At 43.0% G+C, this 21,289-nt stretch overlaps 1 protein-coding gene across 4 annotated transcripts in view; it reads right to left on the reverse strand.

Moving 5' to 3' along the window:
- Positions 1 to 21,289, reverse strand: part of LOC120300202 (phosphodiesterase 4D interacting protein) — a 247,225-nt gene that overhangs the window by 131,905 nt on the left and 94,031 nt on the right. The gene's annotated exons all lie outside the window — the stretch shown is intronic.

The raw sequence follows: 21,289 nt of genomic DNA on the forward strand, positions 1-21,289 counted from the left end.
CTGGTTCATCCAAGCCGGGAATAAATAAGCAACATGGAGACTGCTTTGGGAAGAAGGTTACAGTTTATTGAAGAAGCAGAAAGATGGTCCTTGCAGGAAAGAGCAGAGGAGAGGAAAGAGGAGTTGAGCACATGGGCAGTAGGTTTTTATACCCTCTCTAGCCTTGTTTGGAATAGTTTCCTGTTCCTGTGGCATGAACCTTGAGGCTGTTTCTGAGTGTTTGTCTAGGCCTTGATATCTGTGGTTTAATCCTATTATCATATCCTGCTTCCCAGGTGAGGGGGCTAATGACTCCTAGAGTTTGGGTGGGGTATGCAGATCTTCTCTTTGTCTTCTTGAGTGCTCTGGCTTCAACTCTCTGATGGTTTTACATCTGCATTTGTATGGGCCTAAAGTCTTGCTTGGGGCAGAGAGATGGATTTGGGGCCAGGTTTGGTTTTTAAAAAATCCTTTTGAGGAAAAATATATTTTTCTGCCCTTTTTAATATTTCCTTCTCTGGGCTAACTTCCCTCATGACCAACCATCCTCCTTTAGGGAGGATAGTCTTCCTTTTGTAAGTTCTGTCATCCCTCGAAAAGTGTCCTCCTACATGTCCTCCTTTTCGATATTTGAAGATATTTCGATATTTGCAGGGCTTTTTTTTCTCATAGGTTCCGGCACCTTTTTTTGATGTTTTTTTTTTCAACTTTTGCATGAACTGTACTACTCCCCCTATTGGCTTTCAAAAGCCAATAGGAATTACTGCTGAGCGTGCCAAAACACCCGGCCGGCAAATTTTGAACATGCAAGGTGTCTGCAGCAAAGGTGAATTGGCAGGAACTTTGCACCCCTCCCTGCTACCCAACTACACCATCTCCTAGATAGTCCTGAAGATACCTGGAGGAGACTAACTTCCATTTAGGGATGGAAAAATCAAAAAAGAGGAAATGCCATTTCAACGAAAAATTGAATAAGGAATTTCCATTCATCACATCAAACATTGTTTTCTGCAATATTTGCAGCGGAGAATTTTGTATTGCAGTTGGGGGCAGAGCAGCTATTACGAAACACTTGATCACCAGGAAACATAAGCAATCATCAGATGCATCTGCTTCCAGTTGTAAAGTAACAAGTTTTTTTAAAACTTCAAAGTATTCTAAAGATGAAAAACAGCTGCAATGGAGGGAACATTTGCATTCCATACTATACCATAATTCACAATCAAAGTTTTCTTAGTATGGATTGTACAACTAAATTATTGAAAAGGTTTCAAGATGCTAAATTTTCATGCGCCAGGACAAAATGCGAGGCTATTATTAAATCAGTATTTAAAAATTACTGTGACAAAATACCTACAGAAGACATTGAAACAGCAGCATTTGTAACAGTTTTATCTGATACATCCAATCATAATGAAACTAAATTGTATCCAATACTAGTAAGATATTTTAATGTTACCAAAGGCATTCAAGTAAAAATTTTAAATTTAGAATCCATTGAGTGTGATATTGCTGAAATTTTGTCAGACCATCTGCAAGGACCCACCCCACTTTGCATCTTAAGAAGACAGAACTCTTGGAATAGTTCTTCCAACAGGCATCCTTTATTAAGAGAAAATGGTTGCAGGCGTTCTAGACAGGACTTGGTGTCCAAGCTCTCCCATTCAAGGTTTTAAGGAGTTCCCCAATAGCCCCACCCAATCACCCCCTTCTTCCAGCAACAGTCTCAGGCATTACACTCCCAACCCCTTTTCCTTACTGCCGGCTGGATAGAGACTTCAGAGAGAACTACATGAAGGTAATAGCCCCATTTTATGGTTAGTCCTTTTGGTGATATACACATCCAGTTTATTTGAAGTGTACCGAAGGAAGTGAGGGCCATAAAGCCCCTTTGTTCACCCCCTTCCCTTCAACATATGACAGAATCCAGAGAAGGCAGAAATGGTGTTTTCTATAGTTGATAACTAGAGATAAATATAATTGGATTCTGACATCCTGCCCCCTCAAAAATAAGACAGATCCACCTGAAAGAAAACAAAATAGTCAGGCTTGTTAGGATATTCTGTGTGAAACTTTTTTAATAGCTTCGGGGCTCTGACATGACGTTTATGGACCCACTCATTTTGTGAGGTAGGGAGGTGTTTCCAGGCAACTAGGTACTGAGTCGCTCCATGATATCTCCTAGAGTCAAGGATTTCCTTTATTTTGAAGTGTTGTTCGCCCTCCACCATGATTGGAATTGGTGGTGGGGGATTTTTGGCTGTAAAGGTGACAGACGCTCTCTTTTCAGCAAGCTGCAATGAAAAATTGGGTGTATTTGCCTGAGATTTTTGGGTAATTCTAATTCTACTGTTACTGGATTTATGATTCTTTTAATTGCAAAAGGCCCTATATATTTTGGTCCAAGTTTTTTGCAGGGCTGTAGGGACTTGAGGTATTTTGCAGATAAGTACACCATTTCTCCTATAATGAATGGTGTAGGCTCAATCCTTTTTTTATCGGCTTGTGCTTTGTATGCCTGCCTAGCTTCATCTAGTGCTTTTCTGACTATTGGCCAGGTGTTTTGTAATTGTTCCATTCATTCTTTCAGTGATGGGATCGCCAGTTCCTTTGGGGTTAATTCTGGCATGGGGTTGAAACTTTGACCAGTGGCTATTTGAAAAGGAGTATAACCTGTGCTGGAGTGGACTGCATTATTGTAAGCAACTTCTGAGAAAGGGAGTAGGTCCGTCCAATTTATTTGCTGAAAATTAATAAAACATCTTAAATATTGCTCAAGTACTGAATGACAACGTTCTGTTTGTCCATCGCCTTGTGGATGATGGCTAGATGTCAGTCCCTGAGTGGTCCCTAAGAGGGATAAAAATTCCTTCCAAAATGCAGATGTAAATTGCACTCCCCTATCAGAGATGATGCGTTGAGGTGCCCCGTGCAATCTGTAAATGTGCTGGATGAAAAGTTTCACTAAGGCTTTTGCGGTGGGAATCTTTTGGCAAGGGATAAAGTGCACCTGTTTGGAAAACAAGTCCGTGACCGTCCAGACAACAGTATTCCCATTGCTTTCTGGCAATTCCACTATAAAATCCATGGCTATTTCCCTCCAGGGGGCTGAGGGATTTCCCACTGTTTGTAATAGTCCTGGCAATTTCCCTTGCAACCTCTTTTGCAGTAGCACATTTTGGGCAGCTGGCTACGTAGCTTTCTATGTCCTTTTTTATGGATGGCCACCAAAATTGTCGTTTAATTAAGTGTAAAGTTTTTACAAATCCAAAATGCCCTGCTGATTTTGTGTCATGGCAAAGCTGCATGAATGTGACTCTTTGGGTTGTTGGTATATATAACTTTCCCCTACCCAAGGCAACCCGTCTCTCATTGTGCACACATTTTTGTTTTTCTGGAACCATTCATCTGTTTCCAAACTTTTCCGGAATTCAATTCCACTTTGGCTGTCCAGTTGTGGTTTTAATTTACCTTGGGTTCTTGTGGTTACTGTTATATTGGGGCATGCGAGATCTTTCTCCCTGGTAAATGTTTGAGCTTAAATTGGAACTGGTGAAAATGCTGGGACCAGCGATCTTGTTTAGGATTGAGCTTCCTGGGCACTTTCAGGGCTTCCAAATTTTTGTGATCAATCCACACCTGAAAGGGGATTTTGTTGCCTTCCAGGAATTGTCGCCACGTGAGTAATGCCCAACGTATCCCGTATGCCTCTTTCTCCCATACGGGCCAGCGCTGTTCTCTTTCCGTGAGTTTCTTGGATGAATATGCACAGGGTTGCAATACCCCATCATCGTGTTCTTGTAATAGAACAGCCCCCACTGCCACATCACTTGCATCCGCCTGTATTACGAAGGGCTTATCCATGTCTGGGTGCCTTAGTACTGGTTCAGCAGAAAAAAGTCTCTTTAATCTCTCAAACGCTGCGTGGCACTCCATTGTCCATGTTAATGGCTGGCTAGGTTTTACTGAGGATGCTCCCTTTGTTTTTAGTAGGTTAGTGAGGGGCAAGGCTATCTGGGCAAATGAGGGGATGAATTGGCGGTAAAAGTTTGTAAAGCCTAGGAAACTTTGTAGTTGCTTTCTTGTGCAGGGTGGTGCCCAATCTAATACTGCTCTGACCTTCTCTGGGTCCATTTCAATGCCCTGGGGGGATATGCAATAACCTAGGTAGTCTATCCTTTCCTGGTGGAATTCGCATTTTGAGAGTTTGGCATATAGGTGGGCGGCTCACAGTTTCTTTAAAACCGCTCTGACGAGGTTGACATGTTCCTCCTTTTTTTCGGTGAAGATAAGAATGTCATCCAAGTATACGACCCCCTTAAATAGGTGCTCCCTTAGAACGTCATTGATTAAGTGCATAAATACTGCAGGGCCCCCTTGTAATCCAAATAGCAAGACTTTGAATTGATAGCACCCAAGGGGGCAGTTAAATGCGGTCTTCCATTCGTTCCCTTCCTTAATTCTCACGCGATAGAAAGCTTCCCTTAGGTCTAGTTTAGAAAAAAAATTCCCTTTCGAGAGGTGTGACAGCATGTCTTTCATGAGGATCAGAGGGTATAGGTTGCTTTCACTGATCGTATTCAGGGCCCTATAATCCACGCATAAGCGTAAAGAGCCATCCTTCTCTCTAAAGAGGACGGGGGCAGCCACTTTCGGCTTGGCTGGCTCAATGAAACCCCTCTCTAGGTTTTTTTTATGAATCTTTCCATTTCCTCCTTCTCCTTTGTGCTCATGGAGTATAATCTGGGCTTCGGGAGTTTTGCCCCAGGCTTGAATTCAATGGCACAGTCTGTGGGTCGGTGGGGGGGGGAGCTCATCCGCCCTCTCCTCACTTAAAACTTCAGCAAGGTCTCTGTATTCCTCTGGTATTTCTGGTGGTCCCTTTTCCTTTCCCATGGATGCTTTTTCTATTCTTGATTCTGGTAGCCCCCCTTGGGATTTTAAGTCCATAGGGTCTCCCTTCAGGAATTTGATTTCTGTCATCCTCCAATTCACCCAGGGGTTCCATTTTTTTAACCATTCCATCCCTAGGATCATTGGGCATTCCATGCCTGGGGTCACCACAAACGTTATGTCCTCCTCATGTTTGCCCAGGGAGAGGTGTATTGGTAAAGTGGCTAGGGTAGCTGGCACCCCCCCCCCCCGCTATGGATCCATCTAACTGGCCAAATGAGATTGGTTGTTCCAGTTTCCTCGACGGAATGCCCAGATTCCCCACTATTGTCAGGCTAATGAGGCAGCGGGTGCAGCCAGAGTCTATTAAGGCTTTCACCTTCACGGCTTTGGGCATGGGGGGAATTAATATAGTCACTGTCTTGAGGATGGGTGCGATGCGTCCACTTACCAGGGGTTCGCATTCTGAGCTGTCATCTGAGGCATCCATCGGCCCTGCGGTGTAGCTGGAGTTCTTTCCCCCTGATGAGCATAGGTGGGGGGGGATGTTCCACAATTTCCATCATTCTCATGGCATTTTCTTTTGGCTTAGCTGAAGACTTTCCAGATTTGCTGATCGGGGATCTGTCTGGGTTGTGCTGGGGGGCTTTGGAGTGGCATTCTACAGCTCGATGCCCTTCTCTTCCACACTTGAAACACCCCATTTGCTTCTTGGCTGTAGCCAATGGTTTCACTGGTTCGTGTGTCAACTCAGGCGGGGAGTGGCTCCATTGTTTTCCTCGGCGGTGTCTCTTCAATATGTTGATCTCTGCTTCCTCTGCCAAGACGTACAGTCCTCAAGTTGGTGTGGGTCCCCTCGGGGCAGGCAAGTGTCATATAGATCATAATTTAGTCCGTCTTTGAAATGGATAAGGAGGATGTCTTCTGGCCAGTTCAGTTTGCTGGCAATGGCCCGGAATTCTTGTGTATATTCAGCCACCAGGCGTTTGCCTTGCCTCATCGTTTTTATCCTTTCGCGGGCTTTGCGATCAGCCAGGGGGTCTTCAAATCGCCTTCTCAGAGAGGACATGAAACGGTTGAAGTCGTTGAACTCTGGGGCATTGGAGTCGTACAAGTTCACCACCCAATCTGCAGCCGGTCCATCCAGGGCAGATTGCATGATCCGGATGCGGGCTTTGTTGCTGGGGATGTCCCGCCCGTATTCCTCTATGTAGCTGAGGACTTGGGTTAGGAAAAACCCCAAGCGTGTTGGCTCCCCTTTGAATTTCACCTCCAACAGCAGATGTCTTGGAATGGATCGGTGCCTCCGTTATTGGTGATAGTGTCTTCTGTCCAGATCGCCATCTGTGGTTCAGCAGGGGGTGGGGACTACTGGATCAGCAGATGTCCCGTGGGCTGCAGGTTCCACTTCCCCCTTGGTGTCTCTCCCTTTGCGGCTGCAGGAGCTGGGGCTGCCATAGGGCTCAGGATTCTCCTCTCCTAGGGAGCTGAGAGTTCTCTTCATCAGTTCAATAGCTTTCTCTAGGATCCAGTCCAAGTATGGTGCCCAGCTTTCTTCCTCTTCACTTGCGTGCAGGGATTTCTCCATCTCCTGCTTCCATTCTGGTTGCTTGGCCCCCCGTCTCAGGGTCACCTTTCTTGATTTCTTTCCCCACTCACTTTTCTTTCCAATGCCCATTGACCAGCGAGGCTTGTGGTCCCGTGTCTCCGTCACTTTTTCTCCTGAGGAATCCCGACATCCGGCAAGGTTCCAGTCGGGGCAGCGGCTCTCTTTCCGGAGAGTTTTCCCCCTTTCTTGCTCCATTGTCTGACATGGTAAATTTTTGCAAAATCCCCCGGCAAGGGTTTCCCTTCCAGGTGGATTAATTTTGCAAGTTCTGTCTAATGTAAGGACCCACCCCACTTTGCATCTTAAGAAGACAGAACTCTTGGAATATTTCTTCCAACAGGCATCCTTTATTAAGAGAAAATGGTTGCAGGCGTTCTAGACAGGACTTGGGGTCCAAGCTCTCCCATTCAAGGTTTTAAGGGGTTCCCCCAGTAGCCCCACCCAATCATCCCCTTCTTCCAGTGACAGTCTCAGGCATTACACTCCCATCCCCATTTCCTTACTGCCGGCTAGATGGAGACTTCAGAGAGAACTACATGAAGGTAATAGCCCCATTGTTATGGTTAGTCCTTTTGGTGATATCCACATCCAGTTCCTTTGAAGTGTAACGAAGGAAGTAAGGGCCATAAAGCCCCTTTGTTCACCCCCTTCCTTTCATCGTATGACAGAATCCAGAGAAGGCAGAAATGGTGTTTTCTATAGTTGATAACTAGAGATGAAATATAATTGGATTCTGACACCATCTATACCAGTGGTTCTCAACCTTTTTAATGCCGCGATCCCCAACCGGTCGTAAGTCGAGGACTACCCAACCGGTTGTAAGTTGAGGAGTACCCAACCGGTCGTAAGTCGAGGACTTTCCCTGCCCAGGAACACCGCACATGCGTGGTGCCGCCCCCTGTGCTGGCTGAAGCGTAGCTGGCAAGCGGCAGAGACGGCGCAGGCCGACCACCGGCTGGGCCACCAGCTGGCCCATCGCAAGGGAGGTAAGGCACCCGCTGGGCCCCACGCATGCCAGCAACCCTCCCTGCGCCCGCCGGCCTCCCACCTCCCACCCCTGGCCCTCTTTTACTTACATTTTTAGTAGTTGCTCAGCAGGGATGGGTGGAAGCTTCCAGATAGCTTGCCTTCGCTGCAGACAACTTGCAGCACCGTTTGCAGAATGGGACTTTTGGTGGGCTCAGCAGGGCAGAGACAGCCTGGACAATTCCTATTGGCTTTTCAAAGCCAATAGAATTAGACTCTATTCAAGAGAGTCTATTCTATTGGCTTTCAAAAGCCAATAGAATAAAAGAGAGTAGCACAGCTAAGGAAAGGGGGAAAAAATGGCAGACTGCGTTGTTTGGCGACCCCTGTGAAATGGTCGTTCGACCCCAAATGGGGTCCGACCCACAGGTTGAGAATCACTGATCTATACAGAGTAATAAATGAAAACAACTTGAAATCCAAAGTTGTTGCACTAACAGCTGATAATACAAACACAAATTTTGGTGGGTGAAGACGCAAAGGGGTGAATAACGGGTATGTACAATTACAAGATTTACTCCAAAAGAAAACACTAGGCATAGGTTGTAATGTACATATTTTGTCAAATGTAATCAACACGGCATCATGTGCTATGCTAATTTATGTAGAAGTAATAATAACTACAATTTATTTGTATTTTAGTTGTTTTACCGATCGTGTGGCTACTTTAAAACAATTTTGTGAAGAAGCAAAAGTTCAATACAAAAAACTTTTAGGATATTCAAAAGTTAGATGGCTTGCTCTAACACCTACTAAACAGCGTGTTCTACAATTATTTGAGCCTCTCCGTTCATATTTTTTAAGTTTAGACAAATGTCCTAAAATCCTGGAATCGTTTTTCAATAATGAAATATCTGAGATATTAATGTATTTTGTACATAATCAAGCATCTATTTTTCACAAAACAATTCAAAAGATTGAAGGTGAATACATTTCAGCTACAGAAGTTAGTCTTATTTTGAATGACTTTATCCTTCAATATAAAACTCGATTTGAAGAAAAAAATTTTCCTTTATTTATAAAAAGAAAATTGTCAGACTTAGAGGAATCAAATCCAAGCATAATGGAAAAGTTTATCAAAGAAGTGCAGAATTTTTATCAAACATGTTTTCAATATATCGAAGAATGGTTTGAAACAAACATTACAGGAAATAACAGTTTTCAATGGTGTTTTTTTACTTCATCGCAAGTATATTGGACAGATATTGAATCTTGTGTTAAGTTTTTATCTAAAGAAATGCCAGACATTAAAATAGACGACAATTGTCTCTTTGAAGAAATTAGAAGGCTGAATGTATTTTTAAATTCTGAAAAATTAATACAATGGGAAAATAAACAGGTTGAAATTGATAAAAGATGGGTGGAAATATTCAGCCATTTCAAAAATGAACATATTCCATGTAAAAATTTATTTATTCTTGTTCAATTTACGTTGTGCTGCCCTGGAACTAATGCAGCAGTTGAAAGAGTTTTTTCAATTGCTAATGATTTTTGGAAAAGTGAGAAATCGAGATTGAATGTTGATACTCTAGCTGCAGCACTTGCCATAAAATTCAATATGAAGGATATTTCTTGTTCAGATATTTCCAATATATTGTTAGAACATGATACATTGACAAAAATATTCATTCAATGGAAAAATACTCATTTAAATAATAATTAACAGGCATGTAAGCATAATTACAATATAAAATGTTATTGTTACAAATGTTTTTATTATGCATTTATCATATTATAGTGTATTCTGTATTATTATTGCAATGAATAAAATGTTTCTTCTATTTATGATATTTTTTTCTTCAATTTATTTGTGTCCTTCTTTTCATTGTAAAAAAGTTGGTCACCTTAAAGCTGTTCTACTGGTTAATTGTCCTCACTGTTAGGAAGTTTCTCCTTAAGTCCAGGTTGCTTCTCTCTGATCAGTTTCCAACCATTGTTTCTTGTCCTGCCCTCTGGTGCTTTGGAGAATAATTTGACCCCCTCTTCTTTGTGGCAGCCCCTCAAATACTGGAATACTGCTATCATGTCACCCTTATTCCTTTTTTTATATATATAATATTAATTTTCCAATTTTACATTTAAGTATTTAAAAAGCAACGAGGTGGCTGGGTTAATCAATAGTTCAATAACAAAATCTTTAGTACAAATCTCAAATTACAACATCAAATATTTCCTCTCTTTTCCCCTTAACATTTACTGTCTCGTATTTAAGCTAATACAGTTCTTATTATATCAACTCAGTAAAAACATCATTATTACATTTATCAATAAATTTTAGCTTATACATATCTTAATTATTTTTTACATTCAATCTTCATAAACAATCCATATCCTGTTATTAATTTTTCCCAATTTTTAGTTTCCCATCAATATTGCAATTTAGTCTTTGATATTTATACTTTTCAGGTTTTAGGTAACCAAGATTTCCCTTATCTCTATTCATAACAGAATCTAATATCCAAAATATACATTTTATCTATTTAAATATAATCTTGTTCTATTTCCTAAAGGTTATCTATTTCCCACCATATTAAATCATCTACTTAATAATACAATATCCTGTTTAATAAATCAAAACCATTTTATGTATTGTCTGGGTTAATCAATAAATCAAACATATTCATATTTTTTTTCTTTTGGCTCTAATTTTTAAATATTAAACAAATAGAATCCTTATTTTCAACTAATTTCCAAATATTTTAAATTTAATGACCAAAATTCCCCTTATCTCAACTTCTCCCTGTAACCCTCTAATTAGTAATATGAAATCCCCTCTAATAAATCAAAACTCCAATTTTCTTCAGCCTTATTCTGGCTTTCTTCCTTTGCCAACTAGGCTTCCATATCAGTGCTTTTAGCTCATCAAATAGATCTCTCTCTATTATATATGTTATTTGAAATAAAGGAGACTATTTAATTGCCATTTTTTGGAAGGACTAACCCATTTGTATTCATAAAATTGTCTCCCTATTATACCAATTCCCCATAATTGCCCTGATATGTTATCTTCCATTCAATCTGTTCTTCTTTTTCAGATTTCTTCTGATTTATATACAAAGTCTTTTCCATTTTCAATATTGTCACTCCCTTTTCTGGATTTCCCATTAACTGTATTTGTTGGTCAATTGAGTCTTCTATCTTAATATTTGATTGTTCCACTTCTTCTGTTATCTTCTGCATTGTTGGTTCTTTGGTTGTAGTCAAAGTTTGGGTTTGTGTATCTAAACTGGCGTCTTGATCTTTTATGTTAGGTCTTATTTTATCACAAGCTGAAAGAATGGTTTCGTGTATTGCTTTCAACATGAAAAGGATATTTTCCTGGTTTTCATCCATCTCTTTCATGTGTTTATAAATAGTCTTTATAGTAAAAGTCATTTGTCAAGCAAGATTTTGTAGTCCAAGATATTTCATCATCTTATATAGTAACCAATATTCCTCAAATAAAGAGATAGGAAGGCAATTCCCCACATATAACTCTGAAAGTCAGTAAGTGTTTACATTCACAGTTCAAGTAGGCCAGTTATGCCACCCAGCTGTTTTCTTAAAGCTGAGTTCCTCACAGGTGGTGTCAAGGTCAGAAGAGTCTTATCTAAGGTCTGGGCTTTGAGCCAAGTCTCTGTTAGGAAATAACAAGTTGTAATACCAAACCTCACCACAAGATGTCACCGATGCCATTTAAGGTTTTTTAAGTCCAAAATTTTTATAAACCTTTTTCCATTTTTATTTCTTTTTTTTAAAAAAAAAAAAACAACAAGTTTTATTAGTTTTTTCATTTTACAAACCAGTGCTTAAGAAGCACTGTGGTCCAAATACAAAGTCATACTCATAAAGATCAAATTAAATAATTAAAAAAAAGTTAAAAGAAAAGCACTCCTCTCTATTCCCTCTAGTAGTTTATTATATTCAAGTTAATGTATTTCAGTACAACTAAGTCAGTCAAAACAGTCATCAATAAGATTTCATCTAAATAAATCCAAATCCTATATTAAGCTTTACTATTTCAATTGCTATATTCCATATTGGTAATATAAATACATAATTAACACTTCAAATATCTCTCCATACCTTTTTTCCCCATTAACACAATCAACATTCATTTGTTAATATCATTCCTTCTTTTTTCTTAATCAATAACATTTCATCTAAGTAAGTCCAAATCCTGTATAAAGCTTTACTATTTCAGTTACTATCTTCCATATTGCTAATCTAAGTACATAATTAACATTTCGGGTGTCTCTCCATTCCCTTTTTCCTTAACATAATCAATAAACATTTATTAATATCATTTCTTCTTATTCTTCTTCCATTACAAAATAGCTATCATTCCTAATAATAAAAATATTAATTCAAAAAAGAAGAGAGAGAAAGGAAAAAACTATCACTCCCTCAATATCTGTGTCAAACTCCTTTAACCTCCTCCCAAAATTATATTACCACAACAAACATATTAATATATAGACAAATGTCTTCTTATTAAATTCAAACCTTTAATTAATTTTTATTCAATCTAACATCTTATTTAACTGTCTTAAGCCATAAATCAATCCATATCTAGTAAGCCTTAAAATCCAATATATAGAGCCTTATGTCAAAACTCTTAAATCTTATTCTAGCTTTCCTTTTATGCCAAGCAGGTTTCCATAACACCGCCTCTATATCAATGAATAAATCCCTTTTTATGCTTTGTAGTATCCTTTGAGTCAAACAAGAGCGTCTCCTTTTCTGTTTTAAAGACCTAGCTGTCTGCAGCCTAGTGACAGGCTATATTACTATGGCCGGTTCTTCCTCCATCGGTTTGGAGTGCTGCCCCGGCTCGAGTGGAAGGGCTGCTGCCCTCCTGCGATAAAGCAGGGTCCCCTCCTTGCTCATTGTACCTACAGGATGACTTTCAACCCTTTCCAGGATCCCCCAACGGAGCGAAACCGAACATGGAAGACGAAGCTCACCTTCCAGTAGCTGCGGCGGCTGCAATGGCAAACCAGAAGTCCATTCTTCATATGTTTTAGTCTCCAAGCTTAGTTGCTCTTCTCTGAATTTTTTCCAAAGTCTCAACATCAGTTTTGTGGTATAGTGACCAAAATTGAATTGCAGGTGTGGTCTTACTAGGTTTTATAAAGCAGTACTAATACTTTGCACAATCTTGATTCTGTGCCAGGGGTCCCCAACCTGTGGGCTGCAGCCCAGTAGTGGGCCATGGGCTGCTGGCCACCAGGCTGTGGGACAGGCTGGCCGGTGTGCATACACTCCCCCACTTGTGCTAGCACTATGGTGCACAAAAACAGGACACTGTGCAGCGTGAAAATGGGCCGCAGCTGCTCCTTGGGGTGCAAAAATGGGCCAATGCCATGCTGCAGGGCATGAAAATGGGATGCCTCTGTGCTGTGGGCATGAAAATGGGATGTCATTGTGCCATGGGATGAAAAAATGGGACACCGCGCCACTGTGTGGCGCAAAAACAGGCCAACACTGCACCTCAGGGTGCAAAAATGGGATGCTGCCGTACCTTGGTGCACAAAAACCTGTCACCACGACTCAAAGCACAGAAACAGGGTGCTGTGCACAGCAGGGTGCTGTGCACAGCTAGTGTTCTGAAACCTGAATCAAGATGCTTTTTAATCCAAGATCAGACAGATGATTCAATAAAGATGATTGTAAAACAGACATTTATTCAGGAATACTGCTGAATTCATGTTTCTGTAGTTTTTTTCTGGATATTGCATATCCGTTCATTTCTATAGGTAAAAAATCAATAATTCCTTCACATCACATCTAGAAATAATTAGGACTGTGTGTGTCCTCTGGTGGTCTCATGTTTATCTCAGACAAAGACATTCCAAACTGGCACGTAGCCAGGATATCCTGTGATGATAGTAGCCCCTCCTACTGACCTGTTATTTGGGATTTACTGAATAGCTAAAACTACATTACCCATAAGCCATCTCTTGAGACAGTGCTTAACCCTATAAATGCCAAACATTCTAACGTACAAACCCATCTAACTGGCTGATCCAGAACACTCCTCACTTGCAAATGTAAATTTCCACTACTAACTAACTGAAATAGGCAAAAAACGTAGTATTGAGGCATGTAATTCTTATTGCTAACTAACTAGTGACTAAAATAGGCAAAACGTGGTGTCAAACATGCATAACTATAAGGTAAATATAAAAATATGCACAATTATAACATAGATAAACAAGTGTTACATCAAACAATGCATAGACACAAATACATAGTTTGAGGTTCAATCTTCCAGTTCAGTCTTCTTCAGCAATGGGACCAGGTCGGTGATAGGCCGGGTGTAAAGCCTTTTTGCAAAAGTTTGTGAGTCACGATCTGGCTCACGTGGCTTCACGATCTAGATCTCAACTTGGCGAACTAGTCCATCAGAACTGGGTAGGGCCCGATGCACAAGTCCTATGGGCCAAGAATTCCGATGAGCGTCCTTGTCTTTCAATAAGATAAGGTCTCCTACTTGTAGGTTGGGTTCTTTGGTCTTCCACTTTCAGTGATCCTGAAGGGTAGGCAAATATTCTTGTTACCAGTGCTTCTAGAAGGTGTTGGCCAGAAGTTGAACTTGCTTCCATTGTTGTTCATACATGTCTTTGGGAGCAAATTTCCCAGATGGTGCTGGCCAATTGCCTGTCTTCTAGGTTAATAAAGTAGCTGGGGTGAGGATGGTTGGATTTTCAGGATCTGAAGATACTGGAGCCAACGGTCAAGTGTTAATGATAGCTGCTATTTCTGCCATGAGGCTGGTGAGGACCTCATGCGTTAGTGTGGGTGTCTTAGTCATCATAGAGTCCAAGATTTTGCGGGCTATGCCAATCATGCACTCCCACACTCCTCTCATGTGAGATGCATGGGGAGAATTGAATGTCCAAACATAATTTTGGGCCTTTAGGTACTTGTCTGAATTGGGGCGAATGCCTTCATCAATCTGCAGTTCCTTGCAGGCCCCTACAAAATTAGTTCCGCGGTCAGCCCTAAACACCTTGACTGGGCCTCTGTAGGCTTGGAATCTTCTTAGAACATTGATGAAACAAGAAGAATCCATAGATTTGATGACTTCTATGTGGACCGCTCTAATGCTGAGACACGTGAAAAGTACAGCCCAATGTTTGCTGTTGGCATGACCACCTCTGGTTCGACGAGCAGATACCGACCAAGGTCCGAATACATCTAGGGCTACGTTGGTGAATGGTGGTCCTGGAGTGAGGCGCTCGTGTGATAGATCAGCCATCAACTGGTGTTGTGTCACACCCCTTTGCTTACAGCAATGTAGACATTTGTTCAGGATGGTGGCGATGCATCTTTTGGCTCCCACGACCCAGAAGCCGGCTGCTCTGACAGCACCTTCCATGAAGTGTCTACCTTGATGATGGATGGTTTTGTGGTGATGTTGAACTAAGAGGTGTGTGACATGTTGACGAGCCGGAAGGATGATGGGGTGTTTTAAGTCTGAAGCTAACTCAACCTTGTCTAGATGCCCTCCTACTTGAAGCAAGATGATTGTCCAAGAATGGGTTCAATTTCAGCAGTGAACTAGACTTTGGGATAGCTCTTTTAGCTTCCAGACATTCAAATTCCAGTGGGTATGAGTCTTGTTGCACGCTATGAAGAATCCCTCTTTCGGCCTGGAGACAGCTTCCGAGAAGCTCATTTCACGGTGCAGGAAACGAACTATCACTGCTATGCCTGCTAAAGAGGTCTCCACCTGGAGAAGCATTCGAAATGAGTGGGGTCTAGGAAATGATGGGGAGACAATTTTTCTGTCTCCTTGATGCCTGTAGACAGGCAAACAATCTAGGTGGTCATTTTTTCGCCCCGTCCTAGCGATTTGTTGGGTACCTGAGGCCGCACGTTGTCGTCCTGATCTGGCTCTAGCAGCTCATAGTGCTCTGGTTCTTCCGACATCTGTTTGTCTGGATATGCCAAAAACTCAGGACCAAACTGAGTCTGCCAACTGTGATGCAGGAATGGACCAAGTAGCCTGATTGGCTGGATTCTGATCTGTTGGCACATATTGGCACTGATCAGGGTCTGAAAATCTTCTTATCCTTTCCACTCTATTACTTACATAGATGTAAAAGTGTCTGCTTTGATTGTGGATGTAGCCTAGCATCACCTTGCTGTCTGTGTAGAAGGTGGTGGATTGTAACTCGAGGTCCATCGCCTTTGTTATCAGGCTATCTCTATGGCTAGAACGGCACCGCAGAGTTGTAATCTGGGTATGGTGTGACTTTGTAGTGGTGTCAGTTTTGCCTTTCCCATGATGAAATCAACTTTGCAGCTCTCCCTGCTGTAGACTTTGATGTATCCTACAGCTGCAATAGCCTTCGTTGAAGCATCTGAGAACATGTGCAGCTCCCTCTTTGTTGCATCGGCTAGAGAAAGGGGAGCATATGTGCGCTGGATGTATACGCTTTGGAGGCAACTGAGGGATTTGCTCCACGTCTCCCACTCCTGCTGGTGTTTAGGCGGAAGTGGCTTATCCCAGTCTGTGGCTTGTTGGGAGAGTGAGCGCAGAAGAAGTTTGCCTTGGACTGTTATGGGTGCAGCAAAACCCAAAGGGTTGAACAGACTGTTTACTGTAGACAAGATTCCTCTTCTCGTGAAAGCGTTGTCCTTTGTTGGGGTTCTAAAGGTGAAGCCGTCCTTCTTCAAGTCTCAACACAAGCTGAGACTATGTTGGAAATGAGGATCGTCTGTGTCAAAGTCGAGGTCTTTTAGGCCTTTTGCGTGGTCGTCAGGGTCAAAGGCTGCTAAGATTTCCTCACTGTTGGACGCAATTTTGTGTAACCTAAGGATAGCTGCCACTAACATCTGGCATGTCCTTTATATTAGGTCTATCGCTTCTGCGGGAGTGGGAACGGATTTTAAGCCGTCATCAACGTAAAAGTCCTGTTCTACAAAGTGTTTGGTGTCGGCACCGTATTCGGCTTTACTGAATGGGCAGTGCATTGCAGGCCATAATTAGCTATTGCAGGGGAAGAACCATTTCCAAAAACGTGTACTCGCATTCTGTATTCAGTTACCTGCTGGTTATGTAGGTTGTCGCTGAACCACAGGAAATGCAGGTAATTGCGATGATCTTCCCTTATGTAGAACGCATAAAACATCTGCTGGATGTCAGCCATGACTGCCACAATTTCCTTTCTGAAGCAGATGAGCACTCCAAGCAGACTGTTGATGAGGTCAGGTCCTGTAAGAAGGACCTTGTTCAGAGAGATGCCTTGGTGCTGTGTGCTGGTGTCAAAGACTACTTTTATCTGCCCTGGCTTTTGTGGGTGATACACCTCGAAGAATGGTAGGTACCAGCACTCTTTCTCTTCCTTCATTGCTGGGGCAGGTTCTGCATGTCCGTTTTGGAACATCTTTTCCATGAACTCTACCAGACGTGTTTTCATTTCGGGTTTCTTGTTCATGGTTCTCCTCAGGTTGTTAAGGCGAAAGAGAGCTTGTTCATGATTGTTTGATAGACGCCTGGGTATACAGAAAGGTAGTGGGGCTACCCAACTCCCTGTGTCATCCTGCAGACATTCTTTGTCCATGAGCTCTAGAAATTCTTTCTCTTCGATTGACGGTCCCATATCGTTGTCGTTGTTGCTGGTTCAGAACACGGTCGCTCCTAAAGGAGGCTTGACTGTCGAAAGTGTGAAGTGTTCTTGACATGGTTCTAGGTGGGAAGCTCTCCCATTATTGAGAATGGAAGTCTTCAAGATGTTCACTTGGGTTGGGGTTTGCAACTTATCGATACATATTGTTCCTCCTATGGCTCATCTGAGTTCCATCTTAATGGCTACTTAATGGCCTTTGATTCTTTCATCGGAACCAATGGTTTCATGGGCGTCTCATTCCACCATAAGTAGAATTTCGGCTTCAGGATCTAGGGGAGGGATTAGATCGGCTATGTGAGCTAGGTGAGGAAATTTCTTGCCTCCTCTGGTGTTGAGATTTCTCTGCGATTAACTGGTAAGTTTTCCCATTCCAACACTGGTGGCAACAGAAACTGTGAACTCCTCTCTATCGATTCTATGCATAGTCTGGCGATTTTACTCCCCATCGTGCTCATTGGCACTGTGATCGTTTGTACTGCAAACTCTGTTAGTTCAGTTGGGAGGTCAAAGAGATTGAAAAATGCTGACTTAGCTATTGTGGCGGAGCTGTGTACATCTAGAATGATGTACATCTTTACAGCCTTTTCTGGTCTCCCATCGGGATAGACTTTAGCTAGAAAGATGGGGGAGCATGAATGAGGGCACGGTGAGTCACCACATATTGCTGTGCAGTATACTCCCATAGGTACTGGGTGCTCTTTGGAAGCACATTGAGGCTCTGTTGTCCAGGGAGGGGTCAAGGTTGCTTGTTGTGTCTCCTCAGAGGGCTTCTTAGATTCTAGATTCAAGGCTGCCGGGTGCTTGTCACTGTTACACTGTTTCACCCTAACGGCGCAATCTTTGGCCATGTGATCCATATCCTATGCTCTTTGAGCAGGGCCTTTCGATCATCCAGGGACTTTTCCCCAAATTCTCTGCAATTGTTTAGAGAGTGTGAAGATTTATGAATTGGACAAGTCAGGCCTTTTTCTGTGGTGCGAGGTTTGGAATGAATACTCCTCAGCATTTGCGTGTCTGAAGTCTTCTTTGGCCGGGCCGTGACCTCTGTTTTATACACAGAAACAGGGATTTTACCCCGTGCATTTTGGATGGGAATCTTGGCTGCATCAGAATTTTGACTGGTCCGCCTGGTCGGTGGAAAATGTGTTTCTCTGATGGAGAGGTATTGAGGGTCACTGCACAGCTCTGCCTGGTCATTGACAAATTCCACAAGAACAGCAATGGGGGGGGGAGCTCCCTTTTGATGCTTTTTCTCATAAGCTACATTTTTCACATAACTGCCATGATAGTTTTTTGACAATAGGGTTTTGTGACCTGAACTGGTCGAGACAGGCTAGTCCTGGCAAGGTAGGATCCTGTTGTGCCATCTGTAGCTGTGTAAGGAGGGACGAGAATTTCTTCAGCTGGCGAGATTAATTGAGTCTTATTCTAGGGAATTCGTGAACGTGATCCAGGAGTGAGGATTCTGTCAATGCGGGTGCACCGTAGTCCTTATCGAGTGCAAGCCAAGGTTTTTTTAAGGCCGATGTCTGGGTTACCCAGATGGGATGCGAAGATGTCCTTCACTATGTTTGAGGATTCTGGTCCTAGCCAGGCTATCAACTGCACGAGCTCCTCATCTGGCTCAATCCTTTCATTGTGGATGGTACGCTTGAAGATGTGCTTCCACAATAAGTACTCCCTCCCCGGTTTATTGGAGAATTTTCGCACACCTCTGGCTGCCATGTCCAACCTTCTTCCACTGAATGTTGGAGGATACATCAGTCCCACGTATGGGTGGTAGCCAGGCGGAGGTGATGCGTTGCTTTCAAGAGCGGGGACATGTGCCATGTCTGGCTGGTAATTTTCTTCAGCATGTTGTTCACTGAGGGTATCTTGCCATGTCATGTGCGATGGACCTTGCTGGTTTGGTTTGAATTCCTCTGCCCTTACATTGAGCTGAGGGGACCTGACTCCTTGTGTGCTTACTTGTTGGAGGATTTCTCATCTTTCAGGTGGTGTGTTGCTGGTTCCCTGGTAGGCTTGCACAGCTGGTGGTCGAGATTCTCCTCCGTGGTTAGGTCTGGAGGCGGTTCCTCGGGATGCCGTTTCCTGTTGACGTAGCAGGGACTCTAGTCTGGCTCGAGTTCTTGCAATCTCATCCCCTAGTGGCAGCTCTTCCTGCTGTGGGGCCGTCGCCGCTGCAAGTGGACTCATCTGGTTACCATCAGTGGTTTGGTTCGTTGGGGTCATCGGTGTAGCAACAGTGGGAAGATCTCATGATCGAGATGTTGCGACATCAACTCTCTGGCTGATCAGCACATCTGGCCATTGAGATTCTTCTCCTTGCTTACTCGGTCTTGGGAGGCTTTTGGATAGCCGCAGCGCTCGTACCTGCTCACGTTGAAACACGCTCTGGTTGTCCATGTAGGCCTGCACATGGCTGTGTCGGTTTTCATTCTCCAGTTGTTCCCGGTTGGGCAAGAAGGTGATATGTTGGAGTGTTCTCTGAAGGCCTTTCGCTCTTCCGTTTTATCTGCCACTTCTCGTTGGCTTTGTATGAGCTCAAGCTCATCTTGAGTAGCCTTTAGTTTGGCCTTGATTTGGGCTGCTTTAGCTTCCTTTTGCACTACTCCAGCTTTCCATTTGGCCTCCATTTGAGCTGCTTCAGCTTTTTGTTTGGCCTCCATTTGAACTGCTTCAGCTTTTCGTTTGGCCTCCAATTGAGCTGCTTCAGCTTCTCATTTGGCCTCCAATTGAGTTGCTTCAGCTTCCCATTGCGCTGCTTCCACTTTTCATTTGGCCTCCATTTGAGCTACTTCAACCTCCACCACCGCCAATTCCTTCTTTTTCCGCTGCTCCTCTTCTAACATGCGAAAGACAGCATTGGCAGCTTCAGGTTTGATGTTTGCTTGCTCTGCCTTTGAAACAGGATGCTTGGCTATGATGAGAAGATGCTTTTGAGTGGCGGGAGGCACCTGTAACGTGAGATTATTGTGACACGCTGGAATACGCCTGGGCTCATGGGAGTTTGGCGAAAGGATGAGGCTTTTCCAGAGGCGTGAGATGGACCCACATTTGATCACTGGGATGGTGCATGTGAATGGCAGGAAACTTCGGACTCAGCCCTCTCGAGTGGTCTTTCTTTTGTGTAAGGCTTGGGCTCCAGGTGACGTTTTAAGCTCTCTAGAAACTTATTACGCTCCTTGTTTTTTAGCTTGAGGCTTTGCATCATGCTATCGACTGTTGGGTCTCCTAATTGCACCTGAATCTCTTTGAGGTGGCATTCGGAGTCCATCCATTGCAAGGGAGCATCTTCCTTATCATCTTCCAATGAGTGCGCACGTTTGGGGGAGAGCTTCTCCTTAGGCACTTAAAGAGTTTGTGTAATTTCTCCCAGTGTCTTTCATGGCGCTTGTAATTCGACTCCCATCTTTCCATCAGACGTGAGTGCATGGCTTCTGTAGGCTTTCTTTTTTGTCTCAGGTCATAGTGCACCTGGGAAGTCTTTGGCCTCACTGAGGCTTGAGCATCAGCCTCTGTGTACAAGTCAAGGTGAGCTGGTTGCAGCATTTCTCCTTGGCTGGCTGATTCTTCTAAATCAACGAGACATACTGCCATGGCTAGGACAGGTTCAGTAAACTTCCTAGATATTTTGAAGTGAATTCAATGAACTTTGCTTTTTGACTACTAGGGGTCGCTACTTGCAGATCAACTGCTGGGGTGCTGTCTGTGGGTGGAGGCACCACTGGGTGCGCTCTCCTGTGTGTGTGGGTACTTCAGCCAAGTTCACCCTTTGACCACTAGGGGTCACTTCCTGCTGGTCAGTCACTAGGGTGCTCTTCCTTCAAGGTTCACCCTTTATCCACTAGAGGGCTTTCTCTGTGCGTGATTAAAGGCTTGTGTGGAGTTCCACCTTTAACCACTAGGGGGTGCTTGGAGAAAGGCTAGCTAAATATTTTCCTCTAAGAATCACGTCGCAAGCGGTTGGCCATCTGGAAAATTACTGAGCTCCAACTAATTCCCATAAATCCCCACCATGGTCATTACGTTGCAAGCTGTGGACTGCTTGGGAAATTACTGAGCTCCAACTAGCTCCCATAATATCCGCTGAGTCAGTACAGCTTTGTGATAATAAGCAAGGTTAATTTGCTTCCTTTTTCTTCCCCTTAATTTGCCCTCA

The sequence above is a fragment of the Crotalus tigris genome, unplaced genomic scaffold, assembly GCF_016545835.1.
Source record: "Crotalus tigris isolate CLP2741 ecotype Arizona unplaced genomic scaffold, ASM1654583v1 scf7180000024339.11422700, whole genome shotgun sequence".
Lineage (NCBI taxonomy): Eukaryota > Metazoa > Chordata > Lepidosauria > Squamata > Viperidae > Crotalus > Crotalus tigris.